The 26,177-nt window shown below is 39.4% G+C and overlaps 1 protein-coding gene and 1 pseudogene across 2 annotated transcripts in view; both read right to left on the bottom strand.

Annotated features, from left to right (window-relative positions):
* Positions 1–23,403, bottom strand: part of ZDHHC17 (zinc finger DHHC-type containing 17) — a 210,086-nt gene extending 186,683 nt beyond the window's left edge. Inside the window, exons 1-3 of one of the 2 annotated variants that reach the window (XM_029204860.1) lie at positions 23,327–23,393; positions 21,398–21,496; positions 14,702–14,863 (exon numbers count right to left, since the gene is read on the bottom strand). The gene's annotated coding sequence lies outside the window, so the exon portion shown is untranslated. Of the gene's footprint in view, positions 1–14,701; positions 14,864–21,397; positions 21,497–23,326 lie in introns of both variants that reach the window. The other variant, XM_029204861.1, reaches the window with a different exon arrangement.
* LOC114886182 lies at positions 11,555–23,634 on the bottom strand (annotated as a pseudogene).
* Between the last annotated feature and the right edge of the window lie 2,543 nt (positions 23,635–26,177).

Here is a 26,177-nt window from a genome sequence, read left to right as displayed (position 1 = left end):
AGTTACCACCTGTGTCTGCCATGATTCTCTCCTACCCTGGCCCCCTTTGGTGATACCTGCTGCCAAAGCCTCTGCTTCCCATGAAGTTACTTGATAGTGCCCAACCACTGCCACAGCGGCAGGTGATATCCACGCTAGGGGTATTGTTTTCCAAAGCTACAATTAAAATCTCTCCCGCTCTTAAGACTGGTTCCCACTGTTGCAGAGTGATGAGGCCTCTGTTGTTACCACAACCGTCAGGGCTGGTCTCCACTGCAGGCTTAATGAATGTTAAAGTTGGGGGGCGGGACAGTTTTTAGAGTCCTTAAATCACTGAGGCCAGGCTGCACCAGAGCAGGATCAAGGCTTTTCTCTTTTGTGTGTTAGCATCAACAGATGAGCCACAGAATAGGTTTGTCTTGTGATCCTAGTATCTTACATAATTTATTGAAACAGAGCTTTCATTTCTTGTATTCCCCTCTCCCTAGGACTCTAACATGGCTTTATAGAGGCTGGGCCAGAAGCTAAATCAGAGAGACAGACACCATGCTGTACTGATTTTCCCGCCCATCTGTCCAGTTTTTGGTCCAAACTTAAGAGTCCTACTTCCTCTTCCTTTAGAATGAATTCTTTCTCAGGAGACTCCTTTTCCCCTCGTGCACAATAATGGAGGACTTGGGCCCTGATACTACACATGTAAGCATGTCTGAATGCCAGTGGTTATCAAAATTTAGATTCAAGCCAGAATTCTCCATTCCATCAGAATTCCACCCCTCAGGCATTCTCATTCTTCTTAATCTGTTGTCCATTTTAAATGATGTTGGTCATAAAATCATAGTTATCTTTACTCTGGGCTTTTAGAAATCTGCTTTTCTGAAATCTCCCATATGCTTTGTAGTAGACATCTGTTGTTTTTGCAAGTCTCCTCAAGAACACTGCTAGATCAATTCTGCCTTCACTCTCCTACATCATCGGTTTCCTCTCCCCACTGGATCATTCTATCAACATATAAATTTCTCTCCTAAAAAAAAAAAACCTCGATATCTTCTTCTAGCTACTACCCCATTCCTCCGCTCCTTCTTATTGCAAAACACATAGAAATAAACTGCGTTGTTGTTTTTAATATTTGTAGTCTCCAAATTCCTTTCTTCTCATTCTCTCTTGAACACACCCCAATAGAGTTTTTTCACCTTTACACCATTTTTTTTTTTTTTTTCGGTACACGGGCCTCTCACTGCTGTGGCCTCTCCCATTGCGGAGCACAGGCTCCGGATGCGCAGGCCCAGCGGCCATGGCTCACGGGCCCAGCCGCTCCGTGGCATGTGGGATCTTCCCAGACCGGGGCACGAACCCGCGTCCCCTGCATCAGCAGGTGGACTCTCAACCACTGTGCCACCAGGGAAGCCCACTTTTACACCATTTAAACTGCTTATGTCAAGGCCTCCATGTAGTTAAATCCAAAGGTCAATCCTTATTTTCACTTGACCTCCCTTCATTTGACAGATTGATGATTGATCTCTTTCTCCTTGAAGCATTTTATTCCCTTTGCTTCCAGGATATCTCATTCTCTTAGATTGCCTCTTATCTAGACTGGCTGCTTCTCAGCCTCAGTCTCCTTTGCTGATTCCTTATCATTACCCTGACATCTAAACATTGAAGTAGCACCTGATTCTTGGAACTCTTATCTTCATACTCTCTCTCCTTAAGTGGTCTCATCCAGTCTCATGGTGTTAAATACCATCTATATACTAATAACTCTGCAGCCAGGGACTCTCACTTGAATCCCACACTCATAGGTTAACTGCCTATCAACATCTCCACTTTGAATCATGAAAGTATCTCAAATTTAATATGTCTACAATGGAACTCCTGTTCTCCTACAAACCTATTGCTCCCACAGTTTTCTGCATTTCAGTTAATGGTAATTCCAGCCTTCCAATCATTCTAGTCAAAAATCTCAGTTATCCTTGATACTTTCTCTCATGTCTCCCTCCCCGCAGTTCACTGCCATCAAAATATTTCCAGCATCTGACCTCTTTAAACCAGGTCCACTGTTATCATTTTGTTCTAAACCATTAATACCTCTAATCTGGATTATTGCACTAATCTCTTACCTAATCTCCAGCTCTCTCCCTTTGATCAACACTTTTAAATGTCAACTAGATCATGTCACTACCCTGCTCAAGCTCTCCAGTGGCTTCGTAACTCGGAGTAAAATCAGAGTCAATAGCCTACAAGATGTTTTACAATCTTTGACCTCATCTACTCTCCCCTGGCTCACTGTGCCAGGTACAAACCCACACATACCCCTCTCTACGCAGATATCCACAGAGCTCATTCCCTCATCTGCTTTGGCTCAAATGAGGCCTTCTCTGATAATCCTACATAAAATTGCAGCACCCTTTCTCCCCAGCAATCTCTATTCCGCTTCCCTGATATTTTCCTTCACAGCACATATAACCACCTGAAATATGACATAGTTTATTAATGTAGCTGTTTATTGTTTCTCTCCCTCACCCCAACTGGAATGCAAGGTCCAATAGAGCAAGAATTTTTGTCTGTATTATTCACTGGAATATATACCTGGAATCTAAAATAGGCATACACATATTAGGCACTCAGTAAATAGTTGTTGAATGAATGAATGAATCCCAAGAACCTCCAATTCTTAGAGTGGACCCTTAATTTTCCTTCATGGAACTGTTCCTTTTCAGTCTATTTGTGCTGACTTTACCTCCTCAGTTTCAGACGTAGTATATTCCTGGTATATACCTATTCCCAGCCGCTGTACAGGTCACATAATTGGTTTAGGGATGGGCCCATAACACAAGCCTGTCTAATGATTCTCAAATTGACTTCTTGGAAACTATTGGGGAAGAGATGCTTTCTTTCTAATGAGGTTGCTAGCCTTGTAGGACATAAGCTCAGAGCTATTAGAGGTCATCTTGCCACTATGAGAGGTGACCCTGTCTTGAGAATGAAGTCAGCACACAGGAAAGCAATTAATACCAAAAGAGAAATACTGGTTCCTGATGACTTCATTTGAAAACCTGCATCCAATTGTGCCTGAGTCAATTTCAGTTGGATTCCTGTCACTTACAACTAAAAGAATACTAATAAATTCAAACTCTACTCTCAGTGTCCAACTCTAATACGACACTACTTTTTCTTGATATTCTTGTAGCTTTTACATACTTCACTAACCAGTTTTTCCTTATTAGTAATAAGTAATTAACTTATTAGAGTATAAGTTCCCCTAATTGCTTCCTCAGTCTTCTGAGGAATAAAATTATCATGGAGGTAAGTAAAGAATTTTTCAAATTCTCTGATTTTGGTAAAATGGAACCTTGGAATAGTTTCAGTTCGTCCTCTGTAACTAGCCTCTGTACCAGTTTTATAGCTAGAATTTAAAAAGAACCATCTAGAACATCTGTCTGGTTAGGTGGCATGCAGCACACACCTGTAAAAATATCACTTGCCGTTTCCCGTTTTTATACCAAACAAAATTATTTTCATTATTTCTATCCTTGGGTTTCTTGATCTCCTTATAGGTGAACTTTATATTTATGAAGTCAGGAGACATTTATTAAATCCAAACTCCATGCCTGGTACTTTTCTAGGTGCTAGAATGTAATGGTAAATTTTATTTTGATATCTAGCATTATCTTGTCACATGGTAGGTGTTCAGTAGACCTTTGTTAAGTTAGTAAATAAGTGGATACATTGATAAGTAGAACTACTTGAATATTCATTGGATCTATTACCTTCCTGTTGATATATGTTAGTCCACTCTAACAAGTCTTGGCACTGATGATAATAATGACTTCAATTTACAAAGTAGTAACTGAAAATATATGTAATATCTTCTTTATATTATCACTATTCCAGTCGGTAATCTTTAGGTGGATAGGAACAAAGACTGATTCAAGTTAAATTAAAGGACAATGAAAAGGTTGTCCTATCAATTCAAAAATACCCATAAGTAATTGCTATAATAGGAAGTACCAGAGAGGAGTTCTGGATTTGAGACATTTGTGGGGACCTCAACAGCAGGAATTTATGAATTTGACTCTTTTGCATTATTGTTCATTATCATGACTCAGTGGTATTCCACATGCCTCTCCTTTTTCTTGTACTCTGGTCAATTGGCCACTCTTGGTTTAAGCAGCCCATAGCCAGAGTCACAAAAGCATGGCATTAAATGGCAATTGGCACTCAGTTGTAGGAAAGACTATTGACAGTGGTGAAGACTGGGGTTAATTTAAGCCTTATTTAAAGGGGAGTAACAATTATTGCCATTTGGGCATATGGATCTATTCTTACCACAATATCTGACTTTTCACAAGAAGTTGGAAATCCTGAGTAAAATTTCTTAATTTTTGAAGGATGGCAAGGAAGGAAGGAAGGAAGGAAGGAAGGGAGAGAGGGAGAGAGGGAGGGAGAGAGGGAGGGAGGGAGGGAGGGAGGGAGAGAAAGACAGAGAGAGAGAAAGAAAGAGAAAGAAAGAAAGAATACCGCATGGGCAAACCCTGTGCAGGCTTGTGCAAAAAAAAGAGTTAACATAGCAGGACTAACTGCTTTTCCTTAGAAATGCCTCCTACCTACACGGTTGGCCCTTGGCTAGCATCTGGGAACTTGAATTTGGTTCCCAGCATTCTCAGAACTGATAAGAAGGACTCACTGGGCTAAACTGTTTGTACAAACAATATGGCTTATGCCGAGCACCTGCTTTCATTCTGGGAGTCTGGAATTTTGGTATGTGCCTGGCAGAGGCTGCCTACATGACCTGTCCCCCCAAAAAACTTGGGCACCGAGTCTCCAATGAGCTTCTTGGTTGGCAGCATTTCACGTGTGTTGTCATCACTTATTGCTGGGGCAGTTGAGCCTGTCCTGTATGACTCCATGGGAGAGGACCCTTCAAAGCTTGTGTCTGGTTTACCTGGACTTTGCCCGATGTGATTGTTTTTTCTTTTATAGGCCGCATTGTGTCTTCGCTTGCACGCGGGTTTTCTCTAGTTACTGAGAGCAGAGGCTACTCTTTGTTGCAGTGCGCGGGCTTCTCATTGTGGTGGCTTCTCTTGTTGCAGAGCACAGGCTCTAGGCACACGGGCTTCAGTAGTTGTGGCACATGGGCTCCAGTAGTTGTGACACACGGGCGTCAGGAGTTGGGGCTAGCGGGCTCTAGAGCACAGGCTCAGTAATTGTGGTGCACGGGCTTAGTTGCTCCGTGGCATGTGGGATCTTCCTGGACCAGGGCTCGAACCCGTGTCCTCTGCATTGGCAGGGGGATTCTTAACCACTGTGCCACCAGGGAAGCCCATTCCATATGATTTTTCCTTTGCTGATTTGGCTGTGTATCCTTTACCATAAAATGTCATAGCCATGAGTATGACTATATGCTTAGTCCTGTAATTCCTCCTAGTGAATCCTCCTGGGGGTGGTCTTAAGGACCCCCAATACAAGGCCAAACAAAACATCTTTAAGCCAAATCCAACCTACAGGGTATTACTTTTCAACCTCTAATCTAAGGATGGTCATGGGCAGTACAGCTATCACCCCAAAACAGAACATTTTTGCATGCTTTATGTCATTTAATCCTTACACCACTATGAAATAAACATTTTTTTCCATTGCGGAGCACAGGCTCCGGACGCGCAGGCTCAGCGGCCATGGCTCATGGGCCCAGCCACTCCACAGCATGTGGGATCTTCCCGGACCGGGGCACGAACCCATGTCCCCTGCATCGGCAGGCGGACTCTCAACTACTGTGCCACCAGGGAAGTCCGAAATAAACATTTTTATAACCCCAATTTATACATGAGGAAACTGAGACTCAGTTTTTTTTTTTTTTTATACAGCAGGTCCTTATTAGTCATCAATTTTAAACACATCAGTGTATCCATGTCAATCCCAATCGCCCAATTCAGCACACCACCATCCCCAGCCCCCCGCGGTTTTCCACCCTTGGTGTCAATTTGTTAGTTCTCTACATCTGTGGCTCAACTTCTGCCCTGCAAACAGGTTCATCTGTACCATTTTTCTAGGTTCCACATACATGTGTTAATATACGATATTTGTTTTTCTCTTTCTGTCTTACTTCACTCTGTATGACAGTTTCTGGATCCATCCACACCTCAACAAATGACTCAATTTCATTCCTTTTTATGGCTGAGTAATATTCCATTGTATATATGTACCACATCTTCTTTATCCATTCATCTGTCAATGGGCATTTAGGCTGCTTCCATGACCTGGCTATTGTAAATAGTGCTAAAATAAATATTGGGGTGCATGTTTCTTTTTGAATTATGGCTTTCTCTGGGTATATGCTCAGTAGCGGGATTGCTGGATCATATGGTAATTCTATTTTTAATTTTGTAAAGAACCTCCATACTGTTCTCCATAGTTGCTGTATCAATTTACATTCCCACCAACAGTGCAAGAGGGTTCTCTTTTCTCCACACCCTCTCCAGTATTTGTTGTTTGTAGATTTTCTGATGATGCCCATTCTAACTGGTGTGAGGTGATACCTCATTGTAGTTTTGATTTGCATTTCTCTAATAATTAGTGATGTTGAGCAGCTTTTCATGTGCTTCTTGGTCATCTGTATGTCTTCTTTGGAGAAATGTCTATTTAGGTCTTCTGGCCATTTTTGGATTGGGTTGTTTGTTTCTTTAATATTGAGCTGCATGAGCTGTTTATATATTTTGGAGATTAGTCCCTTGTCTGTTGATTCGTTTGCAAATATTTTCTCCCATTCTGAGGGTTGTCTTTTTGTCTTGTTTATGGTTTCCTTTGCTATGCAAAAGCTTTGAAGTTTCATTAAGTCCCATTTGTTTATTTTTGTTTTTATTTCCAGTACTCTAGGAGGTGGGTCAAAAAAGATCTTGCTGTGATTTATGTCAAAGAGTGTCCTTCCTATGTTTTCCTCTAAGAGTTTTATACTGTCCACTCTTACATTTAGGTCTCTAATCCATTTTGAGTTTATTTTTGTGTATGGTGTTAGGGAGTGTTCTAATCTTATTCTTTTACATGTAGCTGTCCAGTTTTCCCAGCACCACTTATTGAAGACACTGTCTTTTCTCCATTGTATATCCTTGCCTTCTTTGTCATAGATTAGTTGACCATAGGTGCGTGGGTCTATCTCTGGGCTTTCTATCCTGTTACATTGATCTATATTTCTGTTTTTGTGCCAGTACCATACTTTCTTGATTACTGCAGCTTTGTAGTATAGTCTGAAGTCAGGGAGTCTGACTCCTCCAGCTGTTTTTTTCCCTCAAGACCTCTTTGGCTATTCCAGGTCTTTTGTGTCTCCATATAAATTTTAAGATTTTTTTGTTCTAGTTCTGTAAAAAATGCCATTGGTAATTTGATAGGGATTGCATTGAATCTGTAGATTACTTTGGGTAGTATAATCATTTTCACAATATTGATTCTTCCAATCCAAGAACATGGTATATCTCTCCATCTGTTGGTATCATCTTTAATTTCTTTCATCAGTGTCTTATAGCTTTCTGCATACAGGTCTTTTGTCTCCCTAGGTAGGTTTATTCCTAGGTATTTTATTCTTTTAGTTGCAATGTTGAATGGGAGGGTTTCCTTAATTTCTCTTTCAGATTTTGCATCATTAGTGTATAGGAATGCAAGAGATTTCTGTGCATTAATTTTGTATCCTGCAACTTTACCAAATTCATTGATTAGCTCTAGGGGTTTTCTGGTGGCATTTTTAGGATTCTCTATGTATACTATCATGTCATCTGCAAACAGTGACAGTTTTACTTCTTCTTTTCCAATTTGGATTCCTTTTATTTCTTTTTCTTCTCTGATTGCCGTGGCTAGGACTTCCAAGACTATGTTGAACAATAGTGGTGAGAGTGGACATCCTTGTCTTGTTCCTGATCTTAGAGGAAATGATTTCTGGTTTTCACCATTGAGAATGATGTTTGCCGTGGGTTTGTCATATATGGCCTTTATTATGTTGAGGTAAGTTCCCTGTATGCCCACTTTCTGGAGAGTTTTTATTATAAATGGGTGTTGAATTTTGTCGAAAGCTTTTTCTGCATCTATTGAGATGATCATATGGTTTTTCTTCTTCAATTTGTTAATGTGGTGTATCACATTGATTGATTTGTGTATCTTGAAGAATCCTTGCATCCCTGGGGTAAATCACACTTGATCATGGTGTATGATCCTTTTAATGTGTTGTTGGATTGTTTGCTAGTATTTTCTTGAGGATTTTTGCATCTATATTCATCAGTGATATTGGTCTGTAAGTTTCTTTTTTTGTAGTATCTTTGTCTAGTTTTGGTATCAGGGTGATGGTGGCCTCATAGAATGAGTTTGGGAGTGTTCCTTCCTCTGCAATTTTTTGGAAGAGTCTGAGAAGTATGGGTGTTAGCTCTTCTCTAAATGTTTCATAGAATTCACCTGTGAAGTCATCTGGTCCTGGACTTTTGTTTGTTGGAAGATTTTTAATCACAGTTTCAATTTCATTACTTGTGATTGGTCTGTTCATATTTTCTATTTCTTCCTGGTTCAGTCTTGGAAGGTTATACCTTTCTAAGAATTTGTCCATTTCTTCCAGGTTGTCCATTTTACTGGCATAAAGTTGCTTGTAGTGGTCTCTTACGATCCTTTGTATTTCTGTGGTGTCTGTTGTAACTCTCCGTTTTCATTTCTAATATTATTGATTTGACTCCTCTCCCTCTTTTTCTTGATGAGTCTGGCTAATGGTTTATCAATTTTGTTTGTCTTCTCAAAGAACCAGCTTTTAGTTTTATTGATCTTGGCTATTGTTTTCTTTGTTTCTATTTCATTTATTTCTGCTGTGATCTTTATGATTTCTTTCCTTCTGCTAACTTTGGGTTTTGTTTGTTCTTCTTTCTCTAGTTCCTTTAGGTGTAAAGTTAGATTGTTTATTTGAGATATTTCTTGTTTCTTGAGGTAGGCTTGTATAGCTATAAACTTCCCTCTTAGAACTGCTTTTGCTGCATCCCATAGGTTTTGGATTGTCGTATTTTCATTGTCATTTGTCTCTAGGTATTTTTTGATTTCCTCTTTGATTTCTTCAGTGATCTCTTGGTTATTTAGTAATGTATTGTTTAGCCTCCATGTGTTTGTGTTTTTTACGTTTTTTTCCCTGTAATTCATTTCTAATCTCATAGTATTGGGGTCAGAAAAGATGCTTGATATGATTTCAATTTTCTTAAATTCACTGAGGCTTGATTTGTGACCCAATATGTGATCTATCCTGGAGAATGTTCTGTGCGCACTTGAGAAGAAAGTGTAATGTGTTGTTTTTGGATGGAATGTCCTATAAATATCAATTAAATCTATCTGGTCTATTGTGTCATTTAAAGCTTCTGTTTCCTTATTAATTTTCTGTTTGGATGATCTTACATGATCTTACACCTCATTGGTGTAAGTGAGGTGTTAAAGTCCCCTACTCTTATTGTGTTACTGCTGATTTCCTCTTTTATAGCTGTTAGCAGTTGTCTTATGTATTGAGGTGCTCCTATGTTGGGTGCATATATATTTATAATTGTTATATCTTCTTCTTGGATTGATCCCTTGATCATTGTGTAGTGTCCTTCCTTGTCTCTTGTAACCTTTATTTTAAAGTCTATTCTATTTGATATGAGTATAGCTACTCCAGCTTTCTTTTGATTTCTATTTGCATGGAATATCTTTTTCCATCCCCTCACTTTCAGTCTGCATGTGTCCCTAGGTCTGAAGTGGGTCTCTTGTAGACAGCACATATATGGGTCTTGTTTTTGTATCCATTCAGGAAACCTGCGTCTTTTGGTTGGAGCATTTAAGCTATTCACGTTTAAGGTAATTATCGATATGTATGTTCCTATGACCATTTTCTTAATTGTTTTGGGTTTGTTTGTGTAGGTCCTTTTCTTCTCTTGTGTTTCCCACTTAGAGAAGTTCCTTTAGCATTTGTTGTAGAGCTGGTTTGGTGGTGCTGAATTCTCTTAGCTTTTGCTTGTCTGTAAAGCTTTTGATTTCTCCATCGAATGAGATCCTTGTCGGGTAGAGTAATCTTGGTTGTAGGTTCTTCCCTTTCATCACTTTAAGTATATCATTTTTATCATTATATACTTAAGTGTATAGTCTGGCTTGTAGAGTTCCTGCTGAGAAATCAGCTTTTAACCTTATGGGAGTTCCCTTGTATGTTATTTGTCATTTTTCCCTTGCTGTTTTCAATAATTTTTCTTTGTCTTTAATTTTTGCAAATTTGGTTACTATGTGTCTCAGCGTGTTTCTCCTTGGGTTTATCCTGTATGGGACTCGCTGTGCTTCCTGGACTTGGGTGGCTATTTCCTTTCCCATGTTAGGGAAGTTTTCGACTATAATCTCTTTAAATATTTTCTGCGGTCCTTTCTCTCTCTCTTCTCCTTCTGGGACCCCTATTATGTGAGTGTTGTGTTTAATGCTTTCCCAGAGGTCTCTTAGGCTGTCTTCATTTCTTTTCCTTCTTTTTTCTTTATTCTGTTCCGCAGCAGTGAATTCCACCATTCTGTCTTCCAGGTCACTTATCCGTCCTTCTGCCTCAGTTATTCTGCTATTGATTCCTTCTAGTGTATTTTTCATTTCAGTTATTGTATTGTTCATCTCTGTTTGTTTGTTCTTTAATTCTTCTAGGTCTTTGTTAAACATTTCTTGCATCTTCTCGATCTTTGCCTCCATTCTTTTTCCGAGGTCCTGGATCATCTTCACTATCATTATTCTGAATTCTTTTTCTGGAAGGTTGCCTATCTCCACTTTATTTAGTTGTTTTTCTGGGGTTTTATCTTGTTCCTTCATCTGGTACATAGCTCTCTGCTTTTTCATCTTGTCTATCTTTCTGTGAATGTGGTTTTTGTTCCACAGGCTGCAGGATTGTAGTTCTTCTTGCTTCTGCTCTCTGCCCTCTCTGGCATCACTTTTATATCCATTTTACAGGGAGGAAACCAAGGCACAAAAAGGTTCAGTACAACTTTTAGTTGTACTTCAAGCAATGAACAGTTTAGAGAGATAAGACATATTCAGATATAAACAACCAGTCACACTCTTTCCCCATACATTCTCCCAAAGACTGCCTTTCTTCTGAATATTTATTTCTGCCTTTTGTTTCAGTTGGCATCCAAGCTACTCTAATGCCACCTGTTGACCAGCAGAGGGAACCCTCTGACTCAGTACCTTCCCTATAATCTTATTCTCCTTCTATGAGTCCTATGTCAGTGGAATTCTGTCCTACATTCCATTTTTTCCAATTTTTTTTTAAAATTTATTTGCCTGCATTGGGTCTTAGTTGTGGCTTGTGGGATCTAGTTCCCTGACCAGGGATCAAACCCTGGCCCCCTGCATTGAGAGTGCAGAGTCTCAGCCACTGGACGACCAGGGAAGTCCCTTCCTAGTTTTAAAATGTCCATTTTATTCTATATAACACTTAAAGCTGTCATTTACATCTGAGGAAGAGACGATTATGAAATTGATCTATGTAAGTAAAACACTTACTCTGAGAAATGTTGTCCATACATTGTAAAATTTCAAACTGTTGAGTCTATACACTGAATGGATTTCTTTGCTACAGAGAATCCAAGTTGAATGAGGAATGGAGATGGGTAAAAAGTTTTCTTGAAGGAAAAAATGATGACACTCTGTATACATTTAGCTTTCTGCGCCTTCTGACGTCACTCTCTTCTCCTGCATTGTCTGATGTCAATAGTGTTAGGTTGTCTCTAAGCTACTGCATGATAAGGATATTTTTGTATGAGTCTTCATTCAGTGCATCAAGTTCTATGATGGCTTCATCAAAAGTTGTTTTAGCCAGTGTGTAGGCAAGCTCTGGGTTATTTAGGATCTCAGAATAAAGTATAGAAAAGCTCAGAGCCAGTCCAAGGTGGATTGAGCGTGTAGATTGCATCTCTTTCATGTTTATATCTAATGCCTTTTGGTCAGCTCCTTGGGAATTGTCTATAGTTTGTTTTTGATCATCAACTTAGGCAAAAGAGGTACTGGAAGTAGTCTCCATTTTCAGATAAAAGACTACTTTCTGGATTAGCTGCACTGGCTATTATGTACTTATCCAACAATCTCAGGTCAGTGGTGCAGATGGATCTCAGTTCAGACTCTACTTTTTCCCGATAGTTCTTAATCAGCTTCAATTTCTTGTCAGAGGTGTTGGTTTTCTGGTCAAAGCTCAAGATGACTCTCCAGGTGGACCTGGGGCCTCAAGGATGTTCATGTAGACCTCCCAGAGTAGGTTACATTCTCATTAGTTAGCTCTAGTGGGTCTTCATCTTTCTTTTCAGTCAGAGCTGTGGTTTCATCAGAGTAACCAAAGTTTCAGCTGGGTGTCCAGAGGTCTCACGCGCATCCATCCACTGCACACAAAGAGAGTAACGGCTGTGCTATTGCTCATACCAGTTGCCAAAGTGGTAACCCTGATGGGGCTGGAACTCTGGCTTCACTCTTTGCCTGTACCAGTAAGAATTATTTTGTTGAGCCCTGTCAAAACCTGCAAAACTCTCCGTCCAGTCATTAGACAAGAATAAACTACAAGATAGGTTAACTTTGAGACTTCCGTGATCCTAATTCCCTAAGGACACCAAGTGAGACAGAAAGGATGGCACAGCTGTCAGTTGCTCTGAGCTTGGGTCTTCAATGTTTTCCCTCTACTACCCTCCAAGTAGTTTCTAAGAAGAAAAAAAAATAATAAATTTCTCCTTTATTCAAGCTTTCCTCCTCCTGTCCCATTATTTTTGGCAATGGCAGAGCTGAAGTACCCTGGTCCCACAGTTTCATTGGTGTCCCCCTCCCCAATTCTTTGATGTTGACCTTTGACATTCCCTCACTCTGATTGATATACAGTGCTTTGCAAAATCAGCTTTATGGTTTCTCTTCTAACCAGTCTGCAGCCTCTAATTTACCCTAAATAGAATTTCTGGACATGCCATTACCTCCTGGAGACTTTTAGCAGGGAATGACTCAAAGCAGGAAGTCTGCTATCTTTTCTGAACCCCACTCATCCTTTGAAGCCCTCATTCCCCTAAACTGGGTAGGATTAGTGGTGCCTCAGTCTCATCTCCATAGTTTGCATTTGTCCAGGAGCAACAGAACCTGGCTTCTCGGCTAGCTTACTTCTAGTGATGCTCTTTGCGGATAAAGTTCTTTACAGTTTGTGTATGAGGCTAGGGCCTTTCTTAGTCTCAGTGTAGATGGAGTCTCCTTCTCTAACTAGCTTCTTTCAGTTCCTTTTAGAGGGTATAGGAATGGGAAGAACATTTTTTAAAGTATGCTTTTATTGCAACCTCCTTTACTCTTTAATTTTACAAAATGAAGAAATTGAGGGCTGGAGAGGTAAAATGACCTGGTTAGATTCACATAGCCAGACAGTAGAGAGCAGAAGACTGAACCCAGGGCTCCTGATCCACAGACTAATGCCTATTTTTCCTGTTTTCTTGAAAAACAATATTCCAACAGTTTTTAAAACACTGCCTTTTCATTTAAAAATATTTGCTATTTCAACTACATTATGAATTCAGTCAGTGGCCTCCCCTCAGAAGTGAATTATTATTTAAATCAAGTTTTCTATGGGAAAATGCATTTCTAAATCTAAATATTTAATTTCCTTATTGTCTTAGTCAATTTGGGCAGTTAAAATACCATAGACTAGGTGGCTTAAACAACAGACATTTATTTTTCACAGTTCTAGAGGCTGGGAAGTTCAAGATCAAGGTGCTGGCAGATTTGGTATCTAGAAGGGTCCCTCTTCTTGATTTTCAGATGGTTGCCTTCTTGTATCCTCATATGGGGAGGCTAGTAGCTCTCTGATCTCTTCGTATAAGGGCACTAATCCCATCATGAGAACCCCACCTCATTACCTCATCTAAACCTAATTACCTCCCAAAGGCCCCATCTCCAATGCCATCACATTGGGAATTAGGGCTTCAACATATGGATTTTGGAGGGAACACAAACATTCAGTCAACAGCACTTATAAATCTTTGAGACAGCATGTAATACCTTGTAAAGATTTAAAGACACTAGATGAATATTGTAAAATTCTTAGGCGGAAACGAAGCAATTCCAGGCCTTCTCTGAAGGGATATCCATGTACAACAGGTGAGGGAATGTCATGGTAGCCACTAAGGCTGGAAGAAGAATATCTCCCTCCACCATCAGCCCACGGTTTTAGTTCAGTGTTCAGATTCATAATTTGAGTAATTCAAATTACTTGTATCTTTAATATGCTCTTTTAATTATGCTCTCCTTATTTCTGCATTGTTGTAGCACCTACCTTCTGTCAGGAGTGGTATTAAACTTACAAATAAATTATTGTCAGGCCATTTAAGAGCATTAAGTTATATGAGTGCTAATTAATAACGACAAAAACAAAAGTTCACAAGCTGGGTAACATTTCCCCAATTATTTTCTGTGGAGGTAGAAAAAAATCCCATCTTCAAACAATTTGGGGGGACTTCCCTGGTGGTCCAGTGGTTGAGAATCTGCCTTCCAATGCAGGGGATGCAGGTTCAATCCCTTGTCGGGGAGCTAAGGTCCCACATGCCGCGGGGCAACTAAGCCTGTGCACCACAACAAAGGATCCCACATGCCGCAACTAAGACCCAATGTAACCAAATAAGTAAATAAAAAAATATTTTTTAAAAACCACTTTGGGTTTTTCCATGGAGCTAATAATTTTCAGAGCTACCATTTACTGAGCACTTACTTGTGGCAGCCGCTGCCCTGAGGCTACTTGAAGAAGGAGAGATGACCATCCAGCTCCTAGGTGCTTCAGTCCACCTTGCTCCCTGCCCCGATCTGCTGCTACAGCTTCAGTCACTGTCTGATGTCACTAGCATGAGAGTCCTTCAGGCTGACTCACAGAAACCTTAAGAAATAATAAAATGATTGTTGTTTTACCCCACTAAGTTGGTGTGGATTTTTACAGAGCAATTATAACTGAATCAGGTATGTAAGTATTATTGGAAAAAATAAGCAGGAACTGGGAAGACCTGGGAGGGAAAGAACTGACAATGACAGAAGTTTGCACATTGGAAGTTTTTAAAGCGCTAATTACATATAGAGAATTGACGTGTGTGTGTGTGTGTGTGTGTGTGTGCACACGCACACACATGTTCTTGAGTGTGTTTGCCAGGTTGGGAGGTGGGTATCAATCTGCATGCCTTACTTTTGGAACTTTGGAAAAACAGGTTACCTAAAAATTCTATTTTCATGAGGACCTAAATGTGTACAAGAAGAAAGTATAGAGATTTGGAATTGATATGCCTATGGTACCCTACCCACTCCATGAGGAGCCTTGGACTGGTGTTTGGAACAAGTGTACTGGAACCTCTCTCCTATCCTCAGTCCTATGCTTCATCCCCATCCCATGTCCATTCTTCAGTAAATATACTACACTGACTGATTCCAGGCTCAAGAAAGAGACAGCCTGGTTTTGAATTCTGGCTTTCTCATCTACTAGCAACATGGCCTTGAGAATCCAACAAATGGAAAATTGTTTTTATAAAGGAAAAAATCAAGGGAATTGTCCAGAGCCTACATGCCCGGGCAAATGAGGGACTGGTTATGAGAAGCTTCAATGAGTGAGAGACTAAAAGAATATAAATATATAGGAGGTTACAAGCTGCCGTAAAATAACTTCATTCTGAACCCAAAAGTTAACTTAGAAAAACAATGAAGGAAAGAAATCTCACTTCCTAAGAAATCAGGAAAAGTAAAGAGAGTTCTCTCTATGGATTGGAAGACAATGAAGAAATCAAAGCTTGTGAATCAGATTACCTTTGTGTATATAATGTGTAAACCAAGATTTCCCCACATATATTACAATATTTTGTGCTTTAATTGCCTGGCAGAAATGTGATAGGTAGGTGACTCAGTATGGACCAAGAGTAATGAAGAAGAGAGAAAGCAAAGCCCATTTTTTTGCACAAACATGGCAAAAAAACCAAACATTTGAGGAAACCCTAGGCATCTTTAGTTTAAGGGATACCCTGGCCTAATTTCATCAAAGATACAAGGTTCCAATTCACCAGCAACTTGTTAGTCCCCTTTCTCACTTTGTGTTGCCCAGACCTGGGCTATGTATCAAACAACCCTGGAACCAAGCAGATCTCTAAAATCCGGGAGACACCACTCAAGCACACCAGATAAGATAAATATTATTTGGACATGCAACAAAAAGTGGGTTTGTTTTCCTCACAAAATGATTCTACAGAGCATTTTCTGCTCCCCTAAGAGACCTCAAATACCAAATTATTTTTTCTTCAAGTAGCACTCATGCACAGCCCCTAGGATCCTGATAAGCAGTAAGTTTACATTACAGAAATGAAAACCCTCATCTTTTAATATTGTTTGGGAAATAATAGGAAATAAAGACCCATGGGATTCAAATATTTTCCCCAGTATTAAAATAAACTGGATGTTAGTGATAAGAATGGGTTTAAAATAGGAAGTAGTTGCAACCCTGACTAGTCCCAGTTAATGAGACAAAAGCTCTCACCTATTTGTTTGAGTGAGAAAAGTCAGAGGTGTGCTATTTATTTGTGCACAAAGGGAGAAAAAAGGACATTCTAAAACTCTTCTCCTGGCTTAACAAAGAAACGTCATAAATACTTAGTTACCTTTTAAAAAGTAGAGATGTCAGTTTTAAAATAATTACTAGGGAGCAAATTATTAAGATAACCAATTAGAACTGCAGGCTGGTGAAGGTCATAGGGAACTTTTCAAAGGACACAGCAGCAATTTCTCCTCAAGTCTGGCTGTCTTTAAAAGATTCCTTTGTATAAGTATTTTGCTAAGCCAGTTTTATAATAACAGAAAACAGCACAAGTTTATATATTTTTACAGGTGTCTCCAGACTGAACAGGAAAGTAAGACTGGTACTTTTGTGAACATCCTAGATTCAACCCTTTATCAGAAATACCTTGGGAATTCCCTGGTGGTCCAGTGGTTAGAACTCCATGCTTTCACTGCTGAGGACGCAGGTTCAATCCTTAGTCAGGGAACTAAGATTCCGCAAGCCACATGTAGTGGCCAAACAAACAAACATACAAACAGAAACCCTAACCCTAACCTTCATGTTATTGAACAGTGTCTGCTTCCCTGTAAGAGAAGAAAAAACCTCTTTTCCTCTTTGTTTCTCTGAAAAATCAGGGGCAGTTAGAGAGAAAATGGCAAGGCCTAAAACTTACTTTTAAAAAGCATGTTTGTTAGAATCTTTGGTGGCAATTGATAGAGAGCCAACTAAGCTACACAAAGGGGGAAGAAAGGAACTTGCTGTGAGGAATTAAATTGTCTCACAGAACCCAAGGGCAGAGATGTAGCAGGACCCTGATAGTCAACTGGAACCAGGGCTCAAGCACCACTGGGAAATCAGGAGAGGCTCTCCATCCTAGGTCTCTGCTTCCCCTTCAGATCTCTATTTTTCTTTGCTCCTGCATACTGGCTATCTCTGTTCTCCAGACCATGGGGCAGAAAATATCACCATCAACAACTCCCTCCCTAGAATTTAAGACAGTTGAAATCTTCGGTCCCAGTTCCAAATCTCCAGGGAATAAGTCTCATTGGCTTACTTTGGTCCCCAGGATGAGAGAGGGGAAGAGTGTTCAAGTTTAGGAAGAATATATCTTTATATGGATTGAGAATGTAAGCCCCAAATTTCCAGAATATGGAGAAAGAGGGCAGTTCCCAGGACTCTGGAGGATGCCTCTCCAACTCATAGGCAAATTCTTAAAAAATGATTCTATCCCAGGTGATTGCATTTATATATTTCATAGGTAAAGTCACCCTATTATATTGTAAATATAATGTACTCTGTATCAATACATTTCAGGCTCATTATCAGCACCTGTTTGTGACGGTGTTTTCAGGACAGCACTGACAGCACTGAAATGTTTCCATTTCAACTAATTTATTTGGAAGAAACAAGTTCATATGCTAAATGTAATTCTGAGTCGAACAAAATCTCCACTAAAAAGTTAAAAGTGTGTTTTCAAGCTTATAAGCACTGAGAAGCTATGGCCTTATTTTGTTTTATGAGAAGAGCCAAGGAGAGAACCAGGGGAGAAGAAGCACTTTTCAATTTACCCAAGGATGAGTCTGGATATTTGATTTTTACCCGAATGATCTATTTTCTTCTACCTATTTTCTCATAGTACTCTCTTTTGTTAAGTTTGCAAATATGAAATAAAAGTCATTTAGGAAACATTCAGTAAAAAGTTGCTGTTGCCTATGCTTTCCATCTCTGGGGGAGTTTGGAATTTCTACCAGAAGATAGAGAATTGGAAAAATTTTGATTACTCAAGAAAATGCCCATTTATTCTTTCAATCAACAAATACCTATTAAGTTCTTGCTATTATCTGGTTCTTGGTATACAGTAATCAACAAAATAGACAAATTCTTTCCCCTCCTACAGACTATATTCTAGTGAGAAAGGTTGTCAATAAAAAGTGCATAAATTTATGTCAGGTGGTCATAAGCAACATAAAGGAAAATAAAAGCAGTATAAAGGGAGAGAGTGATAGAAGTGCTAGTTTAAATAGAGTGAATGGTCAAGGAAGCCTCTTTGAAAAGGTGACACTTGACAAAAATCTAAAGAAAAAAAAATGAAGGGAGTAAGCCATGCTAATATTTGGGAGATAATGGGTTTTGAAGCTCTGAGTTTTGGTTGATTCCCAGTCTCCAACAAGCTTCTTAAAGCGATCGAGTGAATCTTCCTACCGGACGATCCTAGTTTAAGCAGTGAGTGCACTGATTCCTGTGCCCTCCACCAGCCCTGACACTGCAGGCTCTGGTTCTTCACCATAACGAGTCTCTTGCTCATCTTTGGCCACAAAACACCAACAACAATGCTAAGCGCCTCAGCTCTTTACAAGACTTTCCAGAGAATGTCTCAACTCTTTCAGCCAAACTTGGGTGGTCATCCTAAGAGTAGCTGTGGTGGGGGGATGTGTATGTGCATGCAGGGACTTTTCTTCTCATCCCTACATCTCCATCAGCTGCCCAGATAAGCCGTACAAATAAATATACAATCTAAGTTATAGTATACTTTTAGATGAGCAACTTCGAAATAAGTCCCCAAAGTGAATTCCCTTCCCCCCAACCCCCCATATATTCAAACACACACAAGTACACAAAAGACAATACTGCTCCCAATGCCCCCAGATGGAAGTTCTGGCACCAACATTGACTGCCATCATATGGTTACAGCTCATTTAGCTCTCACTAGCTAGCCTTCCTTACTGTGTTTACAGTCCCGGTGTTGTTGCAAGCTGGGTTCCCCAGGAACTGACTTGAAGACTGAGTGAGTGTGCATGATGTTCGTTAAGGAGTACCTTGGGATTAGCACCTGTGTAATGGAAGAGAAGGGAAGGGAAGGAAGCCGGAGTGGACAGAGGGAGAAGTCGAATTGTGATGCAGTCCTGATGACAGCCTTGGCTGATGCCACAGGGAGCTCTGGAGCTGGAATGACTCTCCAGAGCTGTCCCAGGTTGGGCCAAGATGGCTAGACCTTTATGTTCCCACATCAGTCAGTTATTTTGAGGAAGCCCAGGCGACAAAGAAAGGCCATGCATACATGTTCCAGCCAAAAGCCCCTGCTGAGGTCCCGGCCAACAGCCCACATCCTTTTACACGCATGTGGATGAGGAAGCCTCAAGATGACTCCAGCCCCAGCTGCAGTCTGACTGCAGCCCCAGGAGACTAGGCTTAGCCGGACCCAGTCAGCCCCCAACACTATGAGAGATAATAATAAAATATAAACAATTATTCCATGCTACTGAGTTGAGGCACGTTTGTTACATAGCTGTAGATAGACAAAACATTGAAGAATCCTCCCAAGGGGCTGAAGCAGATTTATCTCAACATTTTCTAATCAGAAGCACTTAATATTATTGTCTTCAGATCTAACCATCATATCAAATTTCCTATCACAGTTTCTCTCAAGAGATTTTATATCCTTCAAAATCGGATCTTAAGATCTGCCTTTCATCTCCCTGAGGTAGACAAGCAGATAATTTTCCTGTAGTAGGTGGCATGTAGATTATGACCCTGAGGACAATGAAGTAACAACTTATTTTCTGTTGGGAGCATCTGCACTACACCACAGAACCAAGTAGCTGTATCCCAAGTAGTGGGATTTTGTAGTTTATTACTTTGCCTTTTATCTGCTCACATTTACTAGTTCATTCTGAGACTTTACTACAATAAGTAAAAAGTAAATTACTTTAAAGGAAAATAAGTCAATAGTTAAAGAAAAAATTATTATTTAAGCCATTGAAGGATTTAAAAAGGAGAATAACGGGCTTCCCTGGTGGCGCAGTGGTTGGGAGTCCGCCTGCCGATGCAGGGGACACGGGTTCGTGCCCCGGACCGGGAAGATCCCACATGCCGCGGAGTGGCTGGGCCCGTGAGCCATGGCCACTGAGCCTGCACGTCCAGAGCCTGTGCTCCGCAACGGGAGAGGCCCTCGTACCGCAAAAAAAAAAAAAAAAAAAAAAAAAAGAGGAGAATAACATGTTCTGATTTACATATTAAAAACAATGCTGTTTCTGTTATGTGGAGGAAAGAAGAAAGAAGATGAGTTAGGAGGCTATAGATAGATAAGATAGATAGATAACATAGATAAGAATCAGTAGAATTTGATGCCAGATTAAATATGGAAGATAACAAAAGTGAAATTATCAAGGATGATTTCCAGGTTTCTGGAATGAGCAGCTAGAAAAAAAGGCTGAAAGAGAAGTGGAATTGGAGGCGAGGGAAAGATCAAAAGTTCAGTTTTAGCCAAGTTCAGAGGTTTCCGTGAATGAAAATATCAGGAAAGATCAGTTGGATAATACCCTCTGGAACCCCAAACAGAGGGGAAAAATAAGAGTATAATCCAAGTTGCAAATGTGCTCCTGCATGTATTGCTGTTTATCCAAATGTGCTCGTTATTTCCTTTAGCATCTTCAAAAATTATTGTTCAGCCTTGCAGAAATGCAGATGTGCCTTATTTGTAAAGTTGCTGTGAAATGTCTGCCATCTGGTGGACAGTCATGGAGAGTGCTATAAATTTACTTCAACCAAAGGAATAGAAATGCTTTTACTGCCAAGTAGCACAAATCTTTTTAATGTCACTGTCTTACTAATAAACATTCACATCTTTATCTATATTTCTCATTAGGGAAAATTGGTTGCTATGTTTAAACCTAAATCACATCAAAGTGTGCAGCATTGAAAAGGTTTATAAAAGGAATCTTTAGTTTTATAAAGTATTAGAACCAACATTAAGTATAATTCCCCAAATTGGATATTCTAGGAACTACATCAGAAAAGATGGAGTCTTTGGCCTCTTTGACAGAAAATAAATTAATATTTATTTTTTCCCTCAGGAACAGCCAGTGGGTGCTGGAGCTGGCTTACCCAGGCTCTTGAGAGCCGATTGTGCACATCTCTCCACAACCGTACGTTCTGTGATTTCAGGTTGGTAGCTTGAAGTTGGCCATGGTGCGAGTACTCATACTAAAAAAGTCAACAAAGACTTCAAATCAGAATTTCGTCTTTGTTTCTGTTTTCAGAAAGCCAGTTTATTGGCACACTATGCATATATCACTTTTCTCTCTTGATTCCACCAATTTTTAACAAAAGCATTCCATGGAACATTTGTTTAAAATTTTTTATTTTATTTAAATACACATTTCCAAATTTGGGAGACCATGGAATGTTTTAGGAAATATTATTTGAGTTTTATACTTTTCTTTTAATTGGAGGAGCCCAGAGTGAATTTTTAGGTTATTTATGATTAAAATTATTACATAAAAATATTATATCTCACATCACTGCAGTCCTAGTAGGACCATTACCAGTTCTGGCGTTTGGATTTCTTGAAATAATGATTGTCAGCTAATAGGTGCAATGAATGACCATATAGTTCCAAAATTGGGACCAGAAATCTAAAAGTTCTAAGTACATATCAATGGAGGAATATGTGCTTTGAGACTGTCCTGGTCTATTTTTAGAGAGATGGACTTGAGAGGGATATGTTCTTATTGTATTTGTCTGATGACTCAGAAATAGTCCCTCTGATGTTGTCTGAGGGCAGTATGATCAGTTTACCGTTGCCTCTAGTTACATTGCCTTAAAGAGGCTTAAACCATAATGCAAGGGAATTCTTTTTTTAAAATCCAGGTCTCATGTTAACACATAAGGACAAGTCCTAGACATAGAACTATTGGATCAGGGTCTTTATGTTCAGTCCTTCACCATGCCATATTCGAAAATAGGATTTTCAGATCTTATGGGTTCTATAAACTTCCTTGTAGACAGCTATCTTTGTATCTCCTACACCCAGCATAAAACTTCAAAAAATATTTGTTCGTTTTTTACAAAGTTATAAAGGTAAAAATAAATGCAATTATTTATTTAATGCCTGTTTTCCCCAGGGGACTGCGAGTTCCATGGGGTCAGGGATCACATCTCTCTTGTAAATACTGTATCCTCAGTGTCTGGCATATGGTAGGGAATTCATAAATATTTATTGAATGAACAAATAGAATATAGATGTTAGTGATGATATTAGGTACTGGATCTGATACAGGTGTATTTAAATTTGTGTTGCAGGTATTCTGGCTTACCCAAAATGCCATTCTGTTTTTTATAGGTGATTATATAAAGGAGATTAGGGGGCTTTACTCAACCATCTCATGATACTCAGATTAATTATTCTGATTGTTAAGGGTCTGAATTTAATACAGTAAGGAAATTTTCCTGGTTTCTAGGATTCTTGTCAAACACTAGTCAAGGGAAGAACAATTCACTTGTACTGTTTTGGGGGTCACTCTTCCCAAGTTACTTAGTCATTATGCTTTCCTCCCCTTGAGACAGGAAGGGGGCAAGGGCACAACCTTTGAAAGAAAGACATAGCCTGAGGACAAGACATAAACTGATTAGAACCAAATAGGTCCCAGACTTCCACTAGACCTTGAGCCTCAGTACACACTCAATGTAACACATCAACAAGCTAAATGACACAGTTACAGGCACCATGACAGTTCCAAGGCCAACCACAAAAGGTCAAAAGTGGGTGGTGGCCCAATTCCTGGAAATCCCCACCCCTTCCCCCAAATAGCTGGAATACTCCTCCCACTCATTAGCCTATGAAATTACCCACCCCTATAAAAACTGACAACTCCATATCATGGTGCCTTTCTCACCTTCCGAGATGGCCCACACTCTGTCTGTGGAGTGTGTTTCTCCCTGAATGAATCTTCTTTCTCTTTACTGTGGCTCATTTTTGAATTCTTTCTTGCACAAAGCCAAGAACCCACACTTGGTGGCCATCTCGGGACTCACCTGAGACCTGGGACATGGCCATCCTCTCGTGCCCCACTCTCTTTCCTGCAACACCCTTTCCTTTTCGCAAAATGAAGGAACCTGAAGTAAAGGCACAAAACCATGTCTTAGGCAAGATTATGTTGGTTTTACTTGTAAATAGTTTCTCCCTTCTTAAGAACCAAATGCTTCTTAAATAGGTTATAGTCAAAATTTATAATCTTCCTGGTCAACATCCCCTACCATCTGAACTTTGAAAATCTAGTTAAATTTGTCTCCTTCCAGTTTCTCTTCATGCTGTTGGCAGACCCATCTCTTTTGTGCGACATCGTCGTGTCATGCTTTTGCTTTCTTCATGTCTTCAAAGCTCTTTTTCACTTATATTAATACAATGATACCAGGTCTAGAAACTCCACCTCATGTCTGAGACTTTCCATGAGACTTTCTTTGAAACTCTCTCAAATTAAGCACTGGTATGTATACCTTTGTAATACAAAATGTCACCCACTCAACCCTGGGATAAAGGGATTAACAGTCAGTAGGGTCCTCAGCTCAGTTCAATGGCAAAAAGTGTCATGGGGGGATTCCCTGGTGGTCCAGTGTTTAGGACTCTGTGCTTCCATTGCAGCGGGCACGAATTTGATCCCTGGTCAGGGAACTAAGCCCCCACAAGCCGTGTGGCGTAGCCAAAAACAAACAAACAAAACCAACCCCCCAAAAAAAGTGTCACGGGTCTTTATTTATGTGGGATCCATGCTCAGTTTGGACTCCAAGCAGGAAAATCTTTCTTATCACAACTCAACGGCCAGAGAAACACATGATCAATTCCTACAGGGAGAGTGCAAACCCAGAACATTGAGGCTAGAGATACCAAACTGCAGAATCGTCTAGTCATTTTCAGCTTCAGCATGTAAAGATTCTTACGTACCAGTACAATGAGAATGATAACAGTTTATTCCTTGGGATTTTCTTTTCAATATGTAGAGTAAACAAAATGAGATGTGTGGAAATACTTTGTGAAATGCAAAAGGGAAAGGGACTTACATTCATGGAACACTCATCAAGTGCCAGGCCGTGCATGTAACAAATGTAGCACAGGCGTGTATTTCTTGGTTCTCTGCTCATTACACTCTGGGGGAGCATTCAACCATAATGTTAATTTCCAAGACCAGGCATCCTCTATCTTCCCTTATGTAGAGAAAGACCTCCATACTTGAATGTTCAGACTTGCTGTTAAGGTCATTCTCTGCTATTTGTCTAAATTTAAACTGGTTTCACATAATTCGAAAAAAATACATGCACCCCCATGTTCAGTGCAGCACTATTTACAAGAGCCAGGACATGGAAGCAACCTAAATGTCCATCAACAGAGGAATGGATAAAGATGTGGTACATATATACAATGGAATATTACTCAGCCATAAAAAAGGACAAAATAATGCCATTTGCAGCAACATGGATGGAACTAGAGATTGTCATACTGAGTGAAATAAGTCAGACAGAGAATGACAAATATCATATGATATCGCTTATATGTGGAATCTAAAAAAATGGTACAAATGAAACAATCCCCCCCAATAACAAATGTTTTGTTATTTACAAAACAGAAATAGAGTCACAGATGTAAAAAACAAACTTATGCTTATCAGGGGGAAAGAGAGGGGCGATAAACTGAGATTGGGATTGACATATACACACTACTATATACAAAACAGATAACTAATAAGGACCTACTGTGTAGCACAGGGAACTCTACTCAATACCCTGTAATACCTATATGGGAAAAGAATCTAAAAAAGAGTGGATATATGTTTATGTAAAACTGATTCACTTTGCTGTACAGCAGAAACTAACACAACATAGTAAATCAACTATACTCCAATAAAAATTTTAAAAAAAAAGTGGTTTCAGAGGAACTTACCTAGCTCTTTATTATTTTTTAATGACAGTATTTACTATAGCTACATTTAAAACTATTATATCTGCTCTTCTTAAGTTGTGGTATTTCAGTTAAATTAATTTTGTTACTTAATAGTGCTCTCAGTCTTAAGTAAGGGACAGGAATTATCATTCCAATGGGGAAAGTAGTTGCCCATTATAGTAGTTGAAAGAGAGTGCCTCAGTGGAGAAAAGACAGTCTGTTTGATAAATGGTGTTGGTAAAATTGGATATTCACATGTAAAATAATGAAAATAGACTCCTATCTTACACAACTTACAAAAATTAACTGAAAATGAATTGAAGACTTAAACATGGGACCTGAACCATGCAACTCCTAGAAGAAAACACAGGAGAAAAGTTCCTTGACATGGGTCTTGGCAATGATTTTTTGGATATGTCACCAAAAGCAAAAATAAACAAGTTGGGCTACATAAAACTAAATAGCTTCTTCATAGTAAAAGAAACAATCAACAAAGTAAAAAGGCAACCGTGGAATGGGAAAAAAATATTTGCAAACCAGATATCTGATAAGGGGTTATTATCCAAAATATATGAAGAACTCATACAACCCAATAGCCAAAAATCTCCCCCAAAACAAAAAAACCATAATGAAAAAAACTAAATAATCCAATTAAAAGATGGGCAAAAGACCTGAATAGACATTTTTCCAAAAAAAGATATACAAAAGGCCAATAGGTACATTGAAAGATGTTCAACATCACTAGTCATTAGGGAAATGCAAATTAAAACCACAATGTGATATCACCTTATGCCTGTTAAAGTAGCCATCACCCAAAAGATAAGAGGTAAGAATGCTGGTGAGGATGTGGAGAAAAGGGAACCCTTGTGCACTGTTGGTGAGATAGTAAACAAGTACAGACACAAGGAAAACAGTATGGAGGATCCTCAAAAAATTAAAAATAGAACTACA

Source organism: Monodon monoceros, unplaced genomic scaffold (genome assembly GCF_005190385.1).
Source record: "Monodon monoceros isolate NGI ecotype Baffin Bay Population unplaced genomic scaffold, NGI_Narwhal_1 Super_Scaffold_6, whole genome shotgun sequence".
Taxonomy (NCBI): domain Eukaryota; kingdom Metazoa; phylum Chordata; class Mammalia; order Artiodactyla; family Monodontidae; genus Monodon; species Monodon monoceros.
Note: the sequence above shows the minus strand (reverse complement) of the source record. Positions and strands in the feature narration are given on the sequence as shown.